Source organism: Panthera onca, chromosome C1, assembly GCF_046562875.1.
Source record: "Panthera onca isolate mPanOnc1 chromosome C1, mPanOnc1 haplotype 2, whole genome shotgun sequence".
NCBI lineage: Eukaryota > Metazoa > Chordata > Mammalia > Carnivora > Felidae > Panthera > Panthera onca.
This window is the reverse complement of record NC_138346.1, coordinates 160,388,155-160,409,104: the sequence shown is the minus strand read 5'-3', so window position 1 is coordinate 160,409,104 and position 20,950 is coordinate 160,388,155. Positions and strand designations below refer to the sequence as shown.

At 36.6% G+C, this 20,950-nt stretch overlaps 1 long non-coding RNA gene across 1 annotated transcript in view; it reads right to left on the bottom strand.

The window, feature by feature from the left end:
* The window catches only part of LOC132673857 (uncharacterized), a 226,363-nt gene that overhangs the window by 10,525 nt on the left and 194,888 nt on the right, over positions 1–20,950 (bottom strand). The window contains exon 2 of the long non-coding RNA XR_009608239.2: positions 19,766–19,974. This is a non-coding gene — a long non-coding RNA (uncharacterized LOC132673857). The remainder of the gene's footprint in view (positions 1–19,765; positions 19,975–20,950) is intronic.

Sequence of the window (20,950 nt, the reverse complement as noted above, 5' to 3'; positions counted from 1 at the left end):
CATGTCTAAGGTCACCTAGGCTAAGCTCTGATGTTCAATAGGTTAAGTAAGTATATTGATTGCATTTCAACTTACAATATTTTCAGCTTATGATGGGTTTATCAGGACATAGCCCCATTGTAAGTCATCAGACTAAAATGTTTAAATGAAAGTAATTTCCCTCTTTAATGTGTGAATATCAATGAAAATATATAAAAAAGATATTTTGGCATTGTCATTTGGAAGACAGGGGGTAGCAGCATGCTTACTTGCTGCTGTCCTGGGGCATGTGAACGTTTTAACATCTCATGATTTGGGTCAGTAGAAGGTATGTTGTAATCCCTCAGATACTGTGATGTTTCTGTAGCATTGAACATTATTAACAATTTCCATAAATTATCTTCTCACGTTTAAAAAAATGTTTATTTATTTTGAGATCGAGAGAGAGAGAGCACAAGCAGGGGAGGAGGGATAGAGAGAGAGGAGAGAGAGAATCCTAAGCAGGCTCCTTGCTCAGCGTGGAGCTTGGCAGGGGGCTCCATCCCACAATTCTGAGATCATGACCTGAGCTGAAATCAAAAGTCCGACACTTAGCCAACTGAGCCACCCTGGCATCCCTATTTCTCACATTTTAATTCCTTATCCAATGTTCCCTGCAAAAATTGAAACCCTTTATCATTCCAAATGTTTATTTTCTCTCCTTTCACTTAGTGTCAGGAACATTAATTGAGAAAAAACTAAAAGCCAATGAGCAGATTAATATCACTACAGGACTGTAGTTCCCAACTTCCTTTGGGACCTTGGTTATGACCATGAATTCTGTAACATGCCTGTTTTGCTTCCTTCTGCAATTCCAGAATTTCCCCAGTCTGATTAAGACATCTACATCTGACATTCACTTTTAGCAGATGCCCTTAACATTTACTTGAGAGTAAAAAGGAGACTTTTCTGTCACCTGGGATGACAAGAATCTCATGAACTTTTTCTTTCGCCACCCACAAGTATATATCCACATCAAAAAAATCTTATTTTATTTTTCTTATTTTAGTAGGAAAGTGTTTTCTTTTGTGTTCTGTGCTCTGAATATACCTCTTCAGAGACCTGTCTCCCTATTTCCTTATATTCTTCCTGTCTCTTAATTCTTGAGGATATGAACACTTTTAAAAATAACAGCAATAAAAAACAAGTAACCATTACCAAATTTATTGTAATGTGAGATGAGAAAGTCATTGTTACCATTTTATCACCGTTCATTTACTCTTCATTTCACTGTTATCTGGATGCTTTTCCTCACCCACCACTGAAACTGCTGTGGCTGGGGTTAAAAGTTCCTTAGGGAAATGATACAGATAGCTGGAAAACCCAGGCCTATGTAAAAGAACCTTTGTTTCAGAAATAATAAACAGAAAAGCCTAATTTTTTCCTGTTTCTTCATTTGATTAAAAGAAAATTGACACTAATGCTTCCAGGAAGATGGAGTAGATATACTTTTCCCTATTTCTCCCTATTAAAAAACACAAACAAACAAAAAACTAAACTAATAACCTTGAACATAATGTATTAAATAAACACAAAAGGTCTATAAAGATAGAGTGCAGATAGGCTATGGAGCTTAGTACCCAAGGAATGATATGATGGTGATGTTTGGAGTTTATTTTTGCCTTAGAGATCTTGGACCAGGAGCTGACTAAGCTAGCAACTTGGAAAGACAAACAGCAGCAGAAAAGAAAAGCCCCAACAAAAACTATTCTCTGTAGCCAAAGAACTCAATAAGAGGAGACTTAGCAAGTCAGAGGTGCTTTAGACATAATCACTCTAGTCTAGCCAATTACATAGAAGAAACTGTGCTTCCATCCAAGCATTATTAGCAAAGGACAAGAGAAGAGCCTGGACTTCCACTACTGCAAATTTCTAGTAAGGTGACCCAATATCCCTACTAGTCTGGGGTCAGAGAAGGCCAAGTAGAGAGCCAGAATTTTCTTACCAACCAGTAGCAAACTCCTCCCCACCGAGGGGTAATGGACACTTAAGGTATCACTATATTCCAGGTGCCTGGATGACTCGGTCAGTTAAACGTCTATCTTCGGCTCAGGTCTGTGATCTCCTGGTTGGTGGGTTTGAATCCTGTGTCCAGCTCTGTGCTGACAACTCAGAGCCTAGAACCTGCTTCAGATTCTGTGTCTCCCTCTCTCTCTGGCCCTCCCCTACTCACTCTCTCTCTCTCTCTTAAAAAATGAATAAACATTTAAAATTTTTCTAAAAGATATCACTATATTCCAAGGAGAATGACTAAAGTAAAAAAAAAACAAAACACATATATGTATCCACACACACACACACACGCACACACACACATATGGCAACACCCAATGCTGGATGCTGGAGGATGCAGAGAAAATGAATCACTCATAAAATGCTAGTGAGAACATAAAACAGTGCTGCTACTCTGGAAAACAATTTGGCATAAAGAGCTAAACAAGTAACTACTGTATGACCCAAAAATTGCACTCCTAGGATTTATTCCAAAGAAATTATGACCTATGCTCAGACACAAAGCCATACACAAATATTTATAGCAGCTTTATTTATAATAGCCCCAAAGGTTTCCCTCAAAGTGTGAAATTTTGGAGCAACCATTCCATGGAATACTACATAGCAATAAAAAGCAAAAAAATAAAAAATAAAAATACTGATCCAGGCAACCACCTGGGTGGATCTCCAAAGAAGCGCACTCTGTGAGAACTGGTTGAGGTAAAGAAAGCCAATCCCAAAAGATAAATTACTGTATAATTGCACTTAAGTAACTTTCTCAAAGTGCCAAATTATAGAAATGGGAAGCATATAATGACTCCCAGGTGTTAATGCAGGGGTGGGGTGGGAAGGAAGTCGCTGTAACTGAAAAAAAGGCAGAATGAGAGCTCCATGTACTGAGGAGACATTCTGTGTATGAATTATGTGCATGTCAAAATCCTGGTTGTGATATATACTATAATTTTGGAAAATCTTTTCCTTGGGGGACAACTGGATAAAGGGTACGTGGTATCTCTCTGTACTATTCCAACTGCAAACAAATTTCTATCTTGAAAGAAAAAGTTTAATTGAATAAAGTAAAAAGAGATAGATAGGAAAATATAATTGAACATTGAATGCAAATACAAGAATAACAAGTTGAATGGTTTGTTGTTTATGACAAACTTAAAGCTTAAATGAAATGGATACATTATTTGAAAGCTAAAATCTACTCAAACCGAAACAAGGAGAAATAGAAATTCTATCAGCCCTAACTCTGCTGAAGAAAATGAATTTATAATTTAAATATTGCTCTAAAGTAAACTCCTGTTCCAGATGACTTTATTGGTGAATTTTCTTTCAAATATAAAGAAGATATGAAATCAGTTTTGCATAAGAAATAGAAAGACAAGACTTCCCAACTCACTTTATGTCAATAAACTCTGATACCAAGCCACACATGAATATTATAAGAAAGAAAACATGTCAGAATAACATATGTACAAAGACACAAAAATTTTAACAAAATGTTAGCAAAAAAAAACCGAGCAGTATATAAAAAGGATAGATTAACATGATTAAAGTGGGATTTACCTCATGAATGCAAGTTTAGTTTTGTTTTGCAAAATCAATTAAAGTGGCTAGATTATTAAATAAAGATAATATGACTATTGCAATAAATGAAGAAATCATTTAACAAAAATCTTTTTGTTTCCAAATTTTCAGGAAAGAAACTTTTAGCAAACTAAGAACAAATAAAAACATCATTCAATGTGGTAGAGTATAATTAAATTTATATAAGTGTATATAAGTATATACATGTGTATATGTGCACACATACACACAGCCACACAGAGCCACGGCTGCTAACATAATTAATGGAGAAATCCAGAGCAGATTTTTTTTCCATTCTACAATAGGTGAGAGGTCCTATCCAGTATAAAGAGGCAGGAAGAAAAAAAGCATAAACTTTAAAGAGAGAAAGGCATTATTAAAGAGAGAAAGGCATGATTAGCAAGATCAGTGGATAGAAGGTCAACATAAAAATTAATTATGTTTTTTATACCAGCAAAAATTTGGAGAAAATAAAACAACTTTAAAATATATATAATTTAGGATATATAAAAATATAAAATACCATTGTATAAATTTAACAAATGATGAGAGACACACCTACCCTGAAAACTGACATGAAATGCTAATTTTAGTTACACCAGTCTTGCATAAATGGAGAGATACACTATACTGATGAGTTGGAAGTCCCCTAATTGTTAAAAATTAAATTCACCTCAACCTGATCTATAGAATTAATGTAGAATGAATGCCTTCCCAACTGAAGCCCTAGCAAGGTGGGTTTTGTTTTTTGTTTTTGTTTTTTGGAATTGACAACTGATTCTAAAATGCATATGGAAATTTTATGGATCTAGAATAGCCAAACAAATATCAAAAGAACAAAGTTGGAGAATTTCTATTGCCAGATAGTCTAACCATATAGCTACAGTATTTAAGACAGTGGGATAGTCACGAGGATATATAACTTGATCATACATAACTAGAACAATGGGATAGAATAAGGAGTCTAGAAATAACCCATACTTTTACTTTTAATTGATTTTTCAAAAGAGGTACTGAAGCAGTTCAGTGGAGGAAGGAAAGTATTTTTAACACGTGCTGCTGGAACAGCCACAAGAAACCTTCGACCCTATTTCATATTTAGACAAAAAATACTTTGACAAGACTCACAGCCCTGGATGTAAAACAGGAGAATATCTTTTTACACAGATGTCATGATTTCTTAACACCCAAAATACTAACAATAAAAGGGAAAAAGATAGTAAATTTGACATGTGCAAAATTTTAAAATAAGCTCTTATTTTTCGAAAGAACCATTAAGAAAATAAAAAGATATGTGACAGATGGGGAGAAAAATATTCACTAATATCCTATCCTTGTTTTCAGAATATATAAATATATACATAACTCAATAATAAATGTAATATTTAGACTTATACAGACACTTCACAATGCATATGATGGGCTGAACTATACCCCCTCAAAATTTACATATTGAAGCCCTAACTCCAAAATGTGACTGTATTTGATTATAGCATCTTTAAAAAGGTGATTTATGAAATAATTGAAATGGGCCCGAGTCCAATAAGACAACAGGAAAAAATTGGACACACAGATAACAGGAATGCCCTTACATGGAGGAAAGACCATGAGAGGAAGCAGCAATGTGTAAGCCAAGGAGAGAAGACTCAGAAAAAGCAGACATACTACCACCTTCATCCTGGACTTCTAGTTCCCAGAACTGTAAGAAGATAAATTTCTATTGTTTTAGCCACCCAGTCTGTGGTGTTTTGTTATGGCAACTCTAGCAAACTACTGCAATGTAGCTATAAGAGTTACCAGTAGCACTGCAATAAATGTTTGATATTACCAGTCATCAGATAAATGCAATATTAAACCACAATGGGATACTACTTTACACCAACTAGAGTTACTGAAATTAAAAGCCTGACAACAGGGGCACCTGGGTGGCTCAGTTGGTTAAGTGTCCGACTCTTGGTTTCAGCTTAAATCATGATCTCACAGTTTTGTGGATTTGAGCCCCACACTGGGCTCTGAGCTGGCAGTGTGGAGCCTGCTTGGGATTCTCTCTCTCTGTCCTTCCCCCAATTGTGTTGCCTCTGTCTGTCTCAAAATAAGTAAATAAACTTAAAAAAAAAAAAAAAAGAAAGAAAAGCCTGACAACACCAAGTATTGGTGAGGTTATAGAGCAATTAGTCCTTCCATGTATTGGTAGTAGGAGAATAAAATAAAATAGTGCAACCAAGGGAAAACTTTGTCAATTTCATATATCAAACATACATGTATCCTATGATCAAGAAGTTCCACTGATGAGGCTCCATCTAAAAGAAATTAAAATATATGTCCACAAAAACATTTATAGGAATATATGATCCAACTTTAATATAATAGACTAAAGCTGATAACAACAGAATTATATATTGATCTATAGAATGAACACACAGAAATTTATGAAGTGTTGTATATTTGGAGAGTATAATACTACTTAACAATAAAATAGAACTACTGATACATGAAACAACATGGATGAATCTCAACATTACGTTCAGTAAGAAAAAGAAGAACAAATATACATTGTACTTGTTAATGTATATGAAGTTCAAGAACAGACAAATCAAAACTGTAACTGTCTCTTAGAGGGAGGACAGAGATTATTTTTGGATGAAACCAAGGGAAATTTGGAAAGCGTGATTCTTTATCCTGATAGGAGCATAATTTACATGTATGCATTTGTCAACACTGACAGAACTATATACTTAACATTTGTGTATTTCACTCTATATGTTTTAAAGTCTCAGTCATTTGGAAGATTATCCTAAAAATTGATAAGAAGACTTCACCTAGGGATGAAATTTGGATGCCAGAGGGACAATGTGAAATTTTTCACTTTTATAGCTTTTGAATTTTGTACCATGTGCATGGATATTACTCATTTAAAAATATAACAAAATGGTTTCAAAATTTTGTCAAAACAAACCACAAACTCCATTTTGATTAAACTAGGAATTAAGTATGATCTCTATACATTGTAAAGGCTGCCAATGGGGCAGGAGCTAAGTGAAAGGAACAGGTCAGGCACATCTTTGGAAGAAGTTTCACAAGTGGCGAAGACAGGAGATTTCAGAGAGTACCAATCATGATACACTTCATGAAGGCGAGGGACGCAATTGATATATTGATTGCCAAATCAATAAATATAAATGTATTTAGCTCAAGTTTAAAAAAGTACATCGCGGGGCGCCTGGGTGGCGCAGTCGGTTAAGCGTCCGACTTCAGCCAGGTCACGATCTCGCGGTCCGTGAGTTCGAGCCCCGCATCAGGCTCTGGGCTGATGGCTCGGAGCCTGGAGCCTGTTTCCGATTCTGTGTCTCCCTCTCTCTCTGCCCCTCCCCCGTTCATGCTCTGTCTCTCTCTGTCCCAAAAAAAAAAAAAAAAAAAAAAAAAAAAGTACATCGCACTATGCCACAAAAGAAAGCATAGCTTTGTAAAATGTAAATAGCATATCAAAATCAAAATGATTAAGAAGTTTTGAAAATAAACAGAAGGATACACAGAGAGTAAAAAAGTTAATTATTAATATTGGATATTGTGGAATTCAGTACAAAAGAGCATGAATTGGAAAAAGTAGAGAACCTAAAATACTAAAAGGTACAACGCAAAATGAGGACATAGAAGTTAATAATGTATATGAATTTAAATAAGATAGCAACATTTGCAAATCTAAAAGCAGAAAATTAAAGGAGAAATAGATAAAACACAGTTGTAATGGAAGATTTTAATTCATTGCTAACTTCCCTAACTCTAGTACAGCTTACGTAGTCAAAATAATTAATTAGGATATAGTACATTCGGATGTAGTCCTAAGTAATAATAATTAATAACAGACCAAATTATAGGATTCAGAGTCCCCTAAGATGAGGATCACATTTGAAGAGAAGTGTACCTTTAAATCTTTTCATGGCAACTTTAGGAATTGGCTGAACCAGCTGGCTTCACAAGACTCCTTGGATTCACTTTGGTTCAATGAATCAGGGGAGGTAAATTCAGAACCACACAAACAAACCATATTTGCAAGAGGCAGTCTGCTTGTCTGGCAGCAGAGCAGAAGGGACCTTGGAGTTAGAAGAGCCAACTAGGCTGGAATACTACTCTGGCTCCTTCCCATCCTGTCATCCCTTTCCAAACCCCACCATAAATTTCCTTCCAGTTAATTTCCTGCCATGAAAACCCAATTCATTCAATGATGATTAATAAAGAAGGATCAAACACAAATATAATACCTAAAATAAGAAACAGAAAGGCAAAAAGACTAGGGGTAAACACTGATCGTATTTGACTCTTCAACTCAAGAGTAAAACCAACGTATCAGAGTGATAGAATATAAAATATTATGTGCCCTAATAAGTAAAAATAATGTAGAAATTATATAACAAGTGAAAATGGAGAAGAGAAGAGAAAGTGGGAGATAGAATAAGATAACTGGTTACATTTTCTGATAAAACTAAGCATCAAAATATCATTTTCAGCTGAAAAATCAAGTAAAGGAGTTCTACTATGTCCTGAAATAAAGAATGGCCCTTATTTTCAATTGTCTATGTAGTAGTTACTAAAATATTTCACTTAGTAGATACCAAAGAAAACCTTCCAAAAAAGAAATAGTGTGTGTACACACACACACACACACACACACACACACACAACATATTATCTGAACAAAATGGGATCAAACTAGAAATGAACTATTAAACCATAAAATAAAAAATTTATACCAACTAGAAATTTAAAACTGTTTCGTAAGCATCTCTTCTTTAAAATAGTGAAATCTTGGGGTGCCTGGGTGGCTCAGTTGGTTAAGCGTCCAACTTCGGCTCAGGTCATGATCTCACAGTTCATGAGTTCGAGACCCTGGTAGGGCTCTGTGCTGACAGCTCAGAGCCTAGAACCTGCTTCAGATTTTGTGTCTCCCTCTATCTCTGCTTCTCCCCCACTTGTGTTCTCTCTCTCTCTCTTTCTCTTAAAAACATTAAAACCAAATAGTGAAACCAAACACAAGAGACAAAATTCTTAGAAAATAATGTAAATAGCTATACTACATACGAACTCTATGGGATGAAAAACAAATCTGGATAGCCCTGCAGCCTGATTTCTCATGTCTGTTTGGGGGATAGCTTAACAGAGAGCTAGCACAGCCAAAATGAGTCCTCTGCAGAGTAGGACCATCACCTCCACTGATGTCATCATTCCTGACTGACAAGGCAGCTCTCAGGGTCCCTTGTATGCATCCTCTTGCTCTTGGTTTGCCTCCGTTCCAATGATGTCCCTAAATGCAGCGATCTTTCGATGCATTTCTTTTTACTTAGAAGAGGGTGATGAGGATGGTGTTCCCTAGCCTCTCTTATACTTACCAATAAATATGAATCACAGTGTAGATATATGACTTGTTCTTGTTCATGTGGTGCTTCTGATTCCAGTCTTGTCTGCTAGCAGAGACAGATGCTTCTCTGCAGTTAAATTGGCCATGGAGCAGGCAGAACATTTATGGTGTGGAATAACAAGATTTCAGGGACGTCGTGTGCTCTGTTACTTCCCTACTGAAGTTATCTTCCTGATAAGACCTCTGATATATCTGTAGGAGAGCTTGCACACCATGTAGATTTCATATTTGTGGAATTAGAGAGTTTAACTGGACCACCCCAGGCCTTGGAAGCTTTTCCACCTAGGGACAACATGAGGTCACAAGTCAGCCTAATAAATAGGTGCCTAGTAACTCAAGATGGACAGCGTCGCCAAACTGCCCATTATCCCAGTATCCTCTAGAGTGGCTACTGAGGCATCACTGGTTGAGATCAAAAGGGAACTAAGCAGCCATGGGAGCCTAATCGTACAGGATGCAGCAAGGTGTTAGAGATAACTATTTTGGGCTCCTGGAGACAATAAGAGAATAAGACCCCCCAACAAGCAGATGAGCTAAGACATAAGGATAGGCCACAAAAGGAAAATTCCAGATGGTAGCTCTTGTAGTAGCCAGAAAATAGGAAGCCAGATTCTTTGAGGAGATACTAAAACATATGCATTATTTCTGAAGACTGGGAAAGTGATGAAATTACAAAGACAAGGGACAAGCTGAGATGAAATGGCTACTCTCATAGCAATAACATAGACAGGCCAATTCCAAAACTCATACTAGACTTCAGAACATTAAGATGGAAAGAACAGATACAGGGATTAGGTCTGGGACTTGCTCCTGCACTCTTCTCTCAGGTGAACAATCCAAACATTCTTGAACTTGTTGGATGCTGAAGTACACATGCCTAGTATTTGAGTTCCTTTTTTTTCTTTCTGAAATATACTTGCTAGTTTTTTGCCACCCTGTTCTCTTGCCTGGATAAAGATGCTTTGGGCACTTGAGTGATATGTTAGTTTTCTATTGCTGCATAAGAATAATACATAAGAGCTTAAAACAACATACATTTTTTTAGCTCTAAGTTCTGTAAGTCAGAAGTCCAGGCACAGCCTAACTAGGGTCTCCACTCAGTATCTTCCAAGACCAAAATCATGTTGTCTGTAAGTTATGTTCTTATCTGGAGCCCGGGGCCTTCTTTCAAGCTCATTCAGGCTGTTGACAGAATTTGGTTCTTTGCAGGTGTAGAGTTGGAGTCCCTGTTCTCTTATTTACTGTCCAGCATAGACTGCTTTCAGGTCTTATAGGGCCTTATAAATCCCTTTCCACATGGTCCAGCCTCTCTCTACCTTCCAAGTGAGCAAAAAGAACCTCCCTCATTTAGGATTCTACTGATGCTTCAAATGCTTCATGATTCTGACTTTCTCATTCACCATCAGATAGAAAAAAACTCTCTGCTCTTAAAAGCTCAAATGGTTAAGTCAGGCTCACCCAGATAATCTCCCTATTTTTTAAGGTCAACTAACTTAGCATCTTAATTATATTTTCAAAATCCCTCCAGAGAGTTACATAGATTAATATTTGACTGAATGACTGACAGAGGAACTGGAACCCCAGCGTTTGGAGGTCATCTTAGAATTCTGTCTACCACATACATAAACAAGTTGATTAGACACAGTTATATTTTGCAATCAAGCAGTGAAAGGAATGCATGGCCAAGAAGGGTGTGTACCTTTCCCAGATTTTACAATTGAAATAATAACTCAGACTAGGAAAAAAAAATAATTGGTCTTCTCAGAGAACAAGTTCAGCTAGTTCAGGCAGTTGTGTTCCCCAATGTCATTTCGTTTTTTAAAAACATTTATTTTTGAGAGAGAGCTAGGGAGAGAGAGACAGACAGGGGGGTGGGGGGGTGGGGAGAGAGAACAAGTGGGGGAGGGGCAAAGAGAGAGAGGGAGACACAGAATCTGAAGCAGACTCCAGGCTCTGAGCTGTCAGCACAGAGTCCCATGCGGGGCTTGAACTCACAAACTGTGAGATCATGACCTAAGCCGAAGTGGGATGCTTAACCTTCTGAGACACCCAGGTGCCCCCCTCAATGTCATTTCTAAACTGAATGTCCCTGAGTGGCTAATGGAAGCCAGTGATGCTTGGAGCCTTACCAGCGACCACAGAGGCTTAGATAAGAAAGCAGCCCTGTTCTTCTCTTTTATCTGACATTCTAACAGTGAATAAATGTGCTGCCACTACTTGCATTTAGTCCTGTGGCTTAGACCTTTTTTTATATATCTCTTGAAAGTAAAACAAAATCAATTTACCTTCATTACAAGGTATCGATACATTAGACAGACCCTAGTACAAATGAGAACCTGCTGCTGGATGTACAATCCCCATGAAGATGACTTTGTAATAATGGCCACTGCTGGGAAAACTGCCTACATTGCACTGAATGCCATCTAAACACAACTGACGAAGGGTGAATGGACTTTGATGGAGGGTATAATCTAAAATTCCACCACTCAAGTGGTTACCATGGGAGCTGTCTGAACTATAACCCAAGAACATTAAAGGCAAACTGTAAACAACTACTCAGGAGGTCCAACACCTGATTAGTCACTTTGGGTATTGGAGACAGCACATTTTACTCCCAGGAATTTTGTAACAACCTCTATATCAAGTTAACAGACATATAGTCAAATTTAAGTGGAAGTCCTTATAGCAAGAAGCTTTAAGGGGAGCATAGACAATAACAAATGAAGTTATCTGCTGGAATGCTTTACCTTACTTCACACTACTACATTCAGAGCTAATTACAACTCTGTCCCAAATCATTTCTCACCCAGATTATTGCAATAACTTCCTAAATTGTCTCCCTACTTTGCCTTTGCTTGATCACTCTCTGTTCTCCATTCAGCAACCATTGTGATCTTTTTAAAATGTAAGTAAAAGATCATCTCACTTTCCTGCTCACTGTTCAAAATGCTCCCCGACTTCCCATCTCTCTCAGAGTAAAATGCAAGATTCCCACACATAGCTCTTACTACCTGGTACCTAATTAAGGGTCTGACCTTATTTCCTGCTATTCCTCCCTTGCTCATTCTGCTTCAGTCATGTAGGACTTCTTGTTTTAAAGAGAATATGCCTCCTAAGCTCCAAGTTCAGAGCTTCGTGCTGTTTCCCCTCCTTGAGTTCTCTTATGCCTTATACCTCAAACCTTATTTCTTACTCCTTCACATTACTCGCTCAAATACATCATTTACTGTGATGCATATTGACCTATTTGAAATACCAGCAATATTTCCCATTCAGAAATCTACCCTCAAAAACAAAATAAATCAATTAAATTAAATTAGAAGAATCTCTCCTCATACCTTGCCTTATTTTCTTCTTAGCTTTTAAGAGTACTCATATATACGTTACTTTCCAGTGTTGGGTCTATCTCCTCTTTTGGGATGCAAGTCTTCCAAAGGCATAGAGTTTTGCCATGCTAAATTACCACTCCCCAGAGCATTGGCTGACACAGTCAGTATTTGATAACTACTTGCTGAATAAATTGAGTAAACAAAAGGTAACATGTCAAATCACAGAGGAATCTAATGGTATTCTAATCCAAGAAATTATATTGTTATAGCATCATAGCCATGTCAGAAAGGTAAAATTGGATCCATGCTTTATAACTTATAACATACACTTTCTGTAGATAGACTCAAAGATATAAATATGGGGGGGAAAGAAAGAGGCGCTTTGAGTGGCTCAGTTGGTTGAGCATCTGGCTCTTGATTTTGGTTCAGGTCATGATCTCAGTTTGTGAGTTCCAGCCCCACGTTGGGCTCTGTGCTGACAGTGCGGAGCCTGCTTGGGATTCCCTCTCCTTCTCTCTCTGCCCCTCACCCACTCGTATTCTCTCCCTCTCTCTCTCTCTCTCTCTCAACAAATAAGTAAACTTAATGAAAAAATTTAAAAATAAATATGGAGCAAAAACCATACAAACTAGAAAATTTAGGAATATTATTTCATAACCTCAAAGGAAGAAGCTTTTTAAACTATGATACAAATTCCAAGAGCCACAAAGGAAAAGATTGATAAATTACATCAAAAAATCCAAGCTCTAACCATAGGGCAAATGCTGTGATAAATAAAATTAAAAGGCAAATAATGTAATGCAAAAAATATTTGCAATCAACAGAGTAGAAAAAAATGAGAAATGTCCCTCAGATATGTATCTATAGCTGGATATGAAAATGACCAAACCAGTAGAAATTATAGGCAAAGTATGTGAATAAACAATTCATTGTAGAGGAGACACAAATAGCTTTTAAATGTGAAAACATGCTCAGTAAGTGAACCACAAAATCTAAATATATAGGGGTTTTAGTAAAGACCTGACAGTTTGATAACAACTTTATTGCCCATAGTGTGAAGAAATAGTAAATATTGGTAAGAATATATATTACTACAATCCCTATGGAGGAAAGTTTACCAAGATCTATCAAAATTATAAATCCATGTGCCCTTTGTATCAGCAATTTCATTCTAAGAATATATACTTCAGACATTCTAGTATCATTAAATCATTGTCTTGATAGAAAAATATTGATAGCTTTTTAAATGGACATTAACAGGGAATGGAGTTAAATAACTTGCACAAAAGCAAATGAAGAGTAAGAAAAGCCTATAGATAATATGCAAAAATTTCCAAGTAGAGAAACTAGTTGTACAACAGAGGTTATAGTATACAATTATTCGTGTTGAAGAAAGCAGAGGGAAAAAAAAAAGACACGTGTATTTTCTTGTATATGATTTACAAACTTTGGAAGAATATTCAGGATATCAAAAATAAGAGTTGCCTGTAGGAACAGGTGGTAAAACAGTTTGATGAGGCAAGGGTGGAGGGGTTTCACTACAAAACTCAATTATCTTTTACTATATAACTCAATATTTGAACTGTCTAAATCCTAACCATTCAACTGTGTGAATGTTGCTATGTGAAAGCATTAATCAATATTGTAAAAAACAAAACAAAACAAAACAAAACAAAAAAACCTCTCTACAGAGTATAGGCCAGTTGTTCTAATCATACTAAACCATGTGCCATTCCCCAACATTGGCTTTCAGGTCTTCATGTTCTTGCATATGTGTCCAGGTAAGTCCCAGAAGGATATCCCAACAATAATGATACAACCTATTAACCAGCATCCCTATAAAAGCATTACCAATTTCCTACTCGCATAGAAAAAAAAATCATAAATAGATAAAAACTAATCACAGAAACTAAGACAGAATGAAAGCAAAATGCCAGAACTGTGTCAGAATGTTTACCACCCCTAAGAAAAATGTAACTAGACAGAAAGGTAGACACAGATTTTAGATCATGGCCCAATAGAACCCATTTGTAAGCATTGAAAGTTATTTTAAACATGGTAAAAACTAAAAAAATAGTACAACAGAAGAACAAAGAGAGTATAAACCTTCATTCAATAAATGAAACAATGGACTATGATATGTTAAAGGATGTGAAGAATGTTAACATATAGAATGTATTCAATTTCCCTGCTATCTGAAAACATATCTTCCTTATCACAGATTCTATGGATAAAATCAATAATTGCCTTCTCAATTGTACCACATGAGGGAGATTATTAAAAATAAGATATTTGATATTTTACCAAGCTCAATACCATTCTCTAGATTGCTTAATTTTTATTATTTCAAAAAAGTAAGGGTCCTATAACACCCTTCATTTGACTTTATAACGTATGTTAAAATGTTTGCATCATGTGTCATTGGTATCATCAAATAAACATTTATAAGAAAAAGGGAAAACAAATGGCTGGATACATGATGACCAATGTAGCCTTGGATAGCAAATTTTCAAAATAGAACAGCTAAATTCACCAAGTTTATTTAATTGAATGAGAAACCTTTTAAAGCTGTCTTCTTGAAAATGTCCCAAAAAACAAAGTTTTAATCAGATGACTCTAAAATAATCTGAAAGCATATGAATAAGTTTTATGTCTACATTACTCAGATATTTTAAAATTAAGGATAAAAGAGACTGACATTTTGTTGCATTGAATTTTAGGAAAATCTTTCATTTGAAAATATTTCCAGACATTTAACAAGTCCAAAATGTGACAGAATTTATCCTTTCTCAATTTAGATGTCTGATTTGACTAATGAGGCAGGGCTTTTCATTTGAAAATGTTTCCATTTTGGATTTATTTTGGCTTAATCCTCCTTAAGACTGAGACAATGACACAGAGCACCCATCTTGATGTAACTTTTTCTTTTCTCCTGTCCTGTACTTGGCATTTTATTTTATCTTTCTCATTATTGGGCAGCCCTGGTCACTGAGAGTGTTCATCTGTTGTTGAATTGTTATGTAATTTATTGAAACCTCCTGATTCCTGATCCTTTTTTTAAAGTTTTTATTTAAATTCCCATTAGTTAACATATAGTGTAATATTAGTTTCAGCTGTAGAATTTAGTGATTCAACACTTACATACAACATACAGCGCTCAATCACAAGTGCCCTCCTTAATGCCCATCACCCATTTAGCCCACCACCCCGCCTGCCCACCTCCCTTCTAGTAACTCTATTTGTTCTCTATAGTTAAGAGTCTGTGTTATGGTTTGCCTCTCTCTCTCTCTTTCTCTCTCTTTCTCACTTTTTTCTTAATCCCTGATTCTTAATATTGAGCTGACTCAACAGAATAACAGAATAACAGAAGGTAAATCTTTCCCTTTCCTTCTCCCACACTTGAAGACAACTATTAGAAGAATTTTTATGGGGATAGCCTTGAACAGGAACCAGGAAAAATAAAAACGTAGACATCAAATTGTAAGCACCTCGCAATCTCGTATGATATAAATTGGATATCCTCTGGGAAAGCCATCTTTCAGCTTTCCAGTGTATGTTTTTCAACCTTTATGTAAGCAACCAATAAATCATAATGCTAATACAATCTAAAGTCACCATTCTGATAATTTTCTTGAATTGACTGCCACCTGGAGTTCCATTATTTCAACCAATGTAAATTTTGCATAATATTATCCCAGATATGATTTGGTGATTAGAAATGACAACTACTTTTAAAAGAAGAGCATAATAGGGTCAAAAGAAGGGAGCAATAGAGAAAAAGTCCCAGCAGAACTAAGAGAGTCAACAATGAAGCCTGTATCAGTGATTTCATCATTCATAGAGTGACTTCTACAAAACAAAAGAAGAAGGAAAGGTGCTTAAATGTAAATTTTCAGAAAAAAAGAAATAAATTTGAAGGTGAAATACTCTAATCGAGCATATTCACAAAGGAAATTATAGGGTTTGTGGTAAACTGCTTGTAGCATACAAAGCTAAGTGACCCTAGCCAAAATTCTGCTGCCAGCGCTTTTGCATCTCCCCTAGCATTTTCTCTTTGACAGTGAACTGATAGGCAGAAACACTTGATTCCCAGTTCATTGACAGACCTTCATTAAAATGGACATGGGAAACAACAGTCTACAAGACAGATGCCCCCATAATGGAGGGTAATAATAATGGAATGGAATCATTTATACCAACATTCAGAAGAGGTTTACATAGAGAACATACAAAAGATTCATTATCCAGTTACAAAGAGTATTACAAAATCAAGAAATTGCAATCTCAATCATATGTTTGGTGCTAGAATTTTCAATGACTCCATATCTGTAAAAGTGAGTGAAAAAAAGTATATGCATTTTTCCTTTAAAATGCATGTCTAGGGGCACCTGGGTGGCTCAATTGGTTAAACATCCTGACTTCGGCTCAGGTTATGATCTTGTGGATCATGTGTTCGAGTTCCGCATCAGGCTCTATGCTGACAGCTCAGAGCCTGGAGCCTGCTTCAGATCTTGTGTCTCCCTTTCTCTCTGCCCCTCTCCTGCTCACACTCTGTCTCTCTCTCTCAAAATAAATAAACAAGCAAACAAACAAACAAAACAAAACAAAATAAATGTCTAATTTACTGTTTAAAGCATGTCTGTGATTATTAGTTTTTTTTTTTAATGAAATGCATACAATTTAAAAAATAAAACTGTGGGGCACCTGGGTGGCTCAGTCGGTTAAACGTCCAACTTCGGCTCAGGTCATGATCTCATGGTTCGTGAGTTCAAGCCCCGTGTCGGGCTCTGTGCTGACAGCTCAGAACCTGGAGCCTGCTTCTGATTCTGTGTCTCCCTCTCTCTCTGACCCTCCCCCCATTCATGCTCTGTCTCTTTCTGTCTCAAAAATAAATAAAAAATAAATGAATAAAATAAAAAATAAAACTGTACTCCTTATATTACCAGAAATATCTAACAGTGGGAACGAAGAAAGGTAGATTTTAGCTTTAAGTCTTCTGGCCTATATTTGCTGCATGTTACTTTACTCATTGGATTTCTTTATGTAGAGTATGCAAAGACACTGCATGTGGTACTCTGAGATGTCCAGTTATCACATAGCCAATTGGGGCAGTACAATCAACAGTTCATTATGGGGTGCCTGGGTGGCTCAGTCAGTTGAGCGTCTGACTTTAGCTCAGGTCAAGATCTTGAGGTTTGTGAGTTTGAGCCCTGCATCGGGCTCTGTGCTGACAGCTCAGAGCATGGAGCCTGCTTCAGATTCCGTGTTTCCCCCTCTCTCTGCCCATCCCCTGCTCATGCTCTGTGTCTCTCTGTCTCACAATAATAAATAAACGTTAAAAAAATATATTAAAAAAACAGTTCACAAAAAAACACATTATCTTATGGCAAACTGAGGCATCAATCATATTTTATCATATTAATAAATTCATACTTTATTTCAAACATTGAGTTTTCTCCTCTAAAATACTACTTACATGGTGTAGTGAAAGATCACTGGACTCAGACTAGGGCTCAAATTGCCATAGAACAGCAACAGCTTTGCATCGTTGTGCAAATTTCATTCTCAATTGACTGATCTACAAAGTTAAAGTACCCTTAAGTTCCCTTTCAATTCTGGCATCCTGTAATGTTCCATGGCAAAACTGCATACAAATCATGTGAGCTATTTTATGAAGAGAATGGTGGTATAAAAAAGAATAAAGGCACATAGGAAAAGGAATGTGTGATGAAGAAAGCAAGTGACTTGTTTGCTAATTGTGATTCACTATTGTCATAACTGTAAAACTCTTAGTGTTTTAAATTCTGCAACCATTGGTTTCCCCAATGGTAAAATATGAAAGTGCTCGAGATCAGAAGTTTTCAACAGCCCAGTTTACGTATTATTTGTACACCTCAAGTTGATAATGAGGAATAAATAACTCCCACATCAATGTTTTACAGCATATCAAAAGGATGGCATGACACATATCACAATAACCCTAGGCCATTGAGTGATTCAAGAATATGTATGGTCTTAAAATTCCTATAACCGTAGGAAATCATTAGAGTCACAGAGTTTTAAAACTAGAAGGCAGTAGATACAATCTAACTTAATTATACATGTTATGTACATATCCTCTGCATATTTCTAATGTATCATCACTTCAGTCTATAATTTGAAAAAAAAATCTGGTATATATATTCAGGATATAATCTTTTGGTTTCTGCAGTTGGCCATGACTATATGTTAATCTCATGGATCCCAAAGATGGAGTTTTCTGAAATTCCCTCGTTGGGGTCCCAACTACTACTCTATTACAATTTGTATGAATTACTTTCACTTAATGCAGTGACCATGATCACATAAGCAAGGATTAGTAAGGATTCTTGAGCACTTCTTTGTAAGTCCCTTTACGTGATGAAGGGAAAGAGACCTTGAAGTTCTTAGATGAGTCCATAAAAGTGACTCATCCAGGGTAGCAGTTGTGAATTGCTGCCAAGTTTTCTAGACATATTTTGTTCAGTTCTGAAAATATGTATTGGTCATCTTTAACATACCAGAAACTATAGGGTTGGGAAATTAGGAAGTCAAAGCTTTAGATGAAGTAGGGGTGGTAAACAATGAATGGAGACCTACCATGGAGCAAGAACACTGAATTAAAGAGCTCAGACAGATTGGAAGGGTCTTGGAGTTAGTAAAAACTGAGTACTTAAATGCATGTACTAACCCAGGATAGAGCATAGGAGGCAGATGGACAGCAAGGAGGAGATGGTACAGAAACATTAAAAGACTGGCTATATCGTGTCATCTTTCCCATGATCCTGAGCAGTAGGTTAATCCTGACATCATCAATGTACCTGAGTCTCTATAATGTACCCGAGTCTCGGGGCGCCTGGGTGGCTCAGTCGGTCAGGCGTCCGACTTCAGCTCAGGTCATGATCTCGCAGTCTGTGAGTTCGAGCCCCACGTCGGGCTCTGTGCAGACCGCTCAGAGCCTGGAGCCTGTTTCGGATTCTGTGTCTCCCTCTCTCTCTGACCCTCTCCCATTCATGCTCTGTCTCTCTCTGTCTCAAAAATAAATAAACGTTATAATGTACCCGATGACCTGCTTATAGTTACCTTGAGAGACAGAGATGAGCTCGATGCTTAAAAATGGAAAGAAGAGTCATACATATAGGGACTTGCCTAGTAAATATGTGGACATTAAGGGACACCACGCATGGGAACTGCAGGATTCTTGTTATAGGGAATTTGGGAACATGACATAAGTTCCTTAAATTTACATGTTCATTTTTAGGAGACAAAAAATCTCAATACTTAACCACAAAGAAGTACGATTTTGATTAAATCCTGTCCCCATCTATAAATTTTGGGTCCAGTTCCTTAACTTTTCTGAACTTCCATATCCCGCATGAAATGGAACAAATCGAGTACCTACATCATTGAGTTGTTGCCAGGATTAAATGAGATGATCCATATAATGCAGTTAGAACTGTGCCTGCAAATCAGTAAAAGCTGAATAAATGCTGGCTATCATTTCATGTAGAGGCCGTGAACCCTTCTCTACGTTCTCCGTGCAGCTTTTGTTTGATGAAGGCTCTCTGGGCTTAAGTCACCTTACTCTAGGTCCTTGTGAGCAGCAGTCTTCTGAAAAGAATAGTTGACGTATTATTTTAGTGTTATAGTAGTTGCTTTATAAGGCACTGTTCTTTCAGAAACCGAGGATGTATTATAAATTCATTCTAAATGCATAGCAACCGCAGCTGTGTGGCAACTGCTGAATTAGACTTGCATTGTTCTCAAACACTAAAATCAAATTAAGTGGTTATCCTATTAATAGCACTACTTATTCAGCTCCTTTCCTCTTTAAAGTACTTTATAAACATTAACTAATTAATCCTCACACTCTTATGAGGTGGGTAAATACTTGTTAACTCCCAGTTTGAGGAAACCAAGGTTGAGGTTAAGTGGTTTGCTTGCTCAGGGCACTAGAGTGAGGCAATATTTAAGTCCTAAATTAGGGCATTTTAATTTCTATTAATTTATTTGGGACACTGTATTGGATTTCTAATGATAATTTATTATGTCAGATTATTGTACACTATGTCATATAGCAGATGGGAAAATGTAATTCATTGCTGAGTGAATAAAAATGGGTAAAAAAGTACTCCACAACTATTGTTCCCCAGAGCTCACTATGACACCAAGAACTTGGAAGCCATGCAGTTAACTAGCCAGAAATTGCCAGTCATTTCATTTAACATCGATTTCTTTACCACGTGCTTATGCACGCCTGCACATGTGTACATAAACACTTATTTTCCACAATAGCATATAAGTTCTTTAATGTTAGAAACCATATCTCATTAACCCAGATATCTCCAAAACGATATGTTAGCAAGGTATGAAAAGTGTGTAAGAAATCAATCTTTTCAGTAACCTTCTGATTGTTTTTTTCCTCTTCCAACTTTAAACCTCATCTTGTCTATCCTCCATAGTTCTATTCAATTTATAAATAAGAGAACATAAACTTGGCCATATTGCTCCGTTACTCAAAGTCACAAATGCCTCCGTATTTCTGCCCCTAACTTCAAGCCCTTTACTTTTAAAAGCAATTTTGTAA